The sequence below is a fragment of the Pundamilia nyererei genome, unplaced genomic scaffold (assembly GCF_000239375.1).
Source record: "Pundamilia nyererei isolate P.nyererei 1_Seehausen unplaced genomic scaffold, PunNye1.0 scaffold00210, whole genome shotgun sequence".
In the NCBI taxonomy this organism is placed as follows: Eukaryota; Metazoa; Chordata; class Actinopteri; order Cichliformes; family Cichlidae; genus Pundamilia; species Pundamilia nyererei.
The window spans coordinates 136,912-140,546 of NW_005187611.1; the positions used below are offsets into that span (position 1 = coordinate 136,912).

Here is a 3,635-nt window from a genome sequence, read left to right on the forward strand (position 1 = left end):
TCATCAGGCTCAGGTACATCATATATGCACGTGTGAATGTGTGAGTGTGAATCAGTCTCGTGTTTATCAAACAACCTTCATCCATGTCCATTAATGACACATCAGCAGGAGTGGAAGAGGCACTTTGAATTATTCCTGAAGTATAATTATAAACAGTTGCGGTGAAGAAATACACAACTCTGTTAAAAGTAAAAGAAAAAAAAGTATTCACATTAAAATAGAATTAAAGTACCAAAAGTAAAGTACAAGAGTCATTTTATTTTAAGCTAAACTTCAAAGTTATCAAATAAAAGTAGTGCAGTATGGCACAACATCTGAATGAAGAACTCAAGAAGTTTAAACCACCGGGCATTAAAAGCTGAGTGAGAACATGCCTGACTTCATTAGAGTTTCACTACATGAGTTCTTAGTGGCAGACAAAGATGTTGTTGGTCCATCACTCAGCAGTTTCTCAGATTTCTTTCCATGAATTTATACAAGTATCAGTGTAACAGTTTGTGTGTCTTTAGTTGCATCAGTTAACCTTTATTGATTAAGAGAGTAACACTAAAACTCTGTTCTGCTGAGGTGCAGATAAGCTGCTTTACATGATTCTGACTCTGGTTCTTATGATCATCGTCTTATCAGCAACTTTGCTGATTTTCTACAAGAACAGGAAGGCCATTAAACCCAAAGGTGAGCCTACAATAAACACACAGCAGTGTTTCATCTTTACAGCGCACATCATACTGATGCACATTAATTTCCTGGAGATTAACCCGACATTACAGTTAATCTAAACTTATGCTGCAGACCTAGTCATCAGGTATGAACTTAACACCCACTGACCTCTGCTGCTGACAGAATAAAAACTAAAACTGACTCATGTACATTTTGTTTAAATTCTATTGTGTATTAAAGAAAAAGCTGTGATATTCAGTAAATGATCTTATAAAGTCAGTAGTGTTCCAGCCTGGCTTTAAACAGGTCAGACTATCAATTATGTTAAATGATGTTTGTTTTATGACCTGCATTTTCAGGACCTCCTGTGGAAACAGAGTATGCCAACATTACACAGGTGAGTTTTAGGAACTGTGAGACACCTGAGCTTCATTATCGCTTTATTTGTATCCACCATCTGGTTTATTCTCCTTCTGCAGGCCAAGCAAGAAATAAGAGAGGGGCCCCCACAGAGGAAGGTGGAAGTGTCTTCAATTTACACCACTGCAAAAGGCCCCCAACCAGATGGAGCTGAAAACATCGACCTCTACAACCTCACCACCTGTTCTCAGAACAAAGTAGATACAACTCGTTTCTTATTTTAAACTCTGATGTCCAAATCCAGGACAAACCAGTCTGAGTAATGAAGTAATTCATCAGTAGTCATGGATGGATATTATACTATTATTATGCCCTGTGGATATACTGTTGCATTGCTCTCTGCCAGCTAATAGCAATGACTAGAAATGGCCAAATTCAATGCACAGGATTTGGGTCCAGTTTATTAGGTACAAATACTTTCGTTTTATTCACGAGAGATTTGTTTACTTTTTGTTTAGATATAACTTAAAGAGCAATTCAGAAAACATGGCTGAGGGTTATGTTTTTAAAGATTTCACACTCAAAATGTGGGTACAACTTATGTGTACAAGAAAGAATGATGTCTCAGGCTGTAGCTCCATAAACCTTTATTTAATTACAAACACGTTTTTAAGGGTCTGAAGGTTGATCTCACTTTTCTTTCAGGCTGAAGACGACATGAATAAAGTTAATTATGCTGAAGTGGATTTTTCCAACATTCCTGCCACCAACAACACATCCTGTAGTAAAACGGATGAAGTCGTCTACTCCACACCTCTGGTACATACCAGCCCTTCCAACCTCACCACAGATGCTTCACCTCCTCTGTACTCTGCAGTTAAGAAACAGTATTAATGCTGTTGATGGCACTTTACCTCTCACAAAGATCAACAAGTGATTATAATTCAGACAAAACTGAATGTTCTTTTCTGTTTATTGCAAATATTAATTTGCTTTCAATCAGTTAATCTCAGGTTAAAAATGTTTCTTTATGGCAGTTGATAGTTTAGTTTAACTTAACAGAAAACTAATCCTGTTATTCCCATTACTATTTCCATAGAAACTCTGTTGGACAGATTAAATGAAACAGTTGCATAAAGCTCTGCAAACTGACCTGTGAGTAGTACATTGCATTTAGCTGTTGTATTTCCAGATAGTAATCCTATAACCAAGCCTGTGTCTGTAATCCTGCAGCATTATTAGAGATCCCTAATTGTATATTTTACTGTGGCTAACAGTCTGGATAGAGGTTTACCTCAAGACCATTCTGTCTCAACTCATGCTCCATAACTTTGGCTAACGGTGTGCATGGTTAATCATTTTAAAAGCATTTATTTTAATCAAATAGTAGTTTGTTTGTTTTTTACCAGACCTGAAAAAACTGATACTAAAAAGAAACAAATTAAGGAAGCTGCAAAACAAAACAAAAACAAAGAAATTGTTATTATATTATGTTATTATTCCAGTTTACTCTCACCAAAGCCATCCTGGTCCTAAACAACTTTTACCTGTGTATAAAATCACAGCAGAAATAAACTGTGACCTGCTACAAGCAGGTGGTTGACAAACTGTCATGGTGGCTAAATCCATCTTTCATATACATTCTCTAACCTCCAAGGACCTGACATCCACATATGTGGAAAATACATTTTGGGTTGTCGACACCAAAATACCCAATTTTGCTCTACAAGGGCCAGAGATCCACTTACGAGGACATTATACTGCCGCTGTTCTATCGAAATTTAAAACGAATGTCCTCTTATGTGGATCTCATTTTTCTCAGAAACAAGAATCAGGTATAAAAAAAAATAATCAGGTAATTCTTTGTTTTTACATTCATCAGGTCCCAATCAGTCTAAATAAGGCTCACATATCATTCACTCACACTGAGAGTAACTAAATACGTATTACTATATAATATTAATAATATTACATTATTATTTTTCTGAGATATTGCATTTGCACATATGTGTTCTTATTTAAAATTGGTTTTATATTTATGTTTTAATATGTGGGGATAGGTTAATTGGATAATCCAAATTGCCACTAGGTGTGAATGTGCGAGTGAAAGTGAGTGCGAATGGTTGTCTGCCCCTGTGTGACTGGCGACCTGTCCAGGGTGTACCCCGCCTCTTGCCCTATGACAGCAGGGATAGGCTCCTGACAAGGATAAGCGGAAGCGAATTGATGGATGGATGGATGGATGGATGGATGGATGGATGGATTTATGTTTTATTGAACAATGTTAATGTATTTTTTATAGTGTTGCTGTAAAATAATATGTCACTAGAAGGATTATACTATTTAAATAAATAAAATGTAAGAATATTTTGATGTGTTTCAAGGAAATGAACGGTCAAAAGAAGTACATAACATGTGTTTTCTCAATAAAAATACTCCAAGTCTGGAAACACATTTCTTCAGTGTCTGCATTGAAAGGCAATTTATTCTCCGATGTAGCTGTTGGAACTACAGGACCTGTTATCATACTGTAGAACTACAATACAACACAAGTGTGTGTGTGTGTGTGTGTGTGTGTGTGTGTGTGTGTGTGTGTGTGTGTGTGTGTGTGCGTG

General features: G+C 36.5%; 1 protein-coding gene across 1 annotated transcript in view; it reads left to right on the top strand.

Annotated features, from left to right (window-relative positions):
- Positions 1-3,635, top strand: part of LOC102193430 (uncharacterized) — a 40,106-nt gene that overhangs the window by 9,321 nt on the left and 27,150 nt on the right. The gene's annotated exons all lie outside the window — the stretch shown is intronic.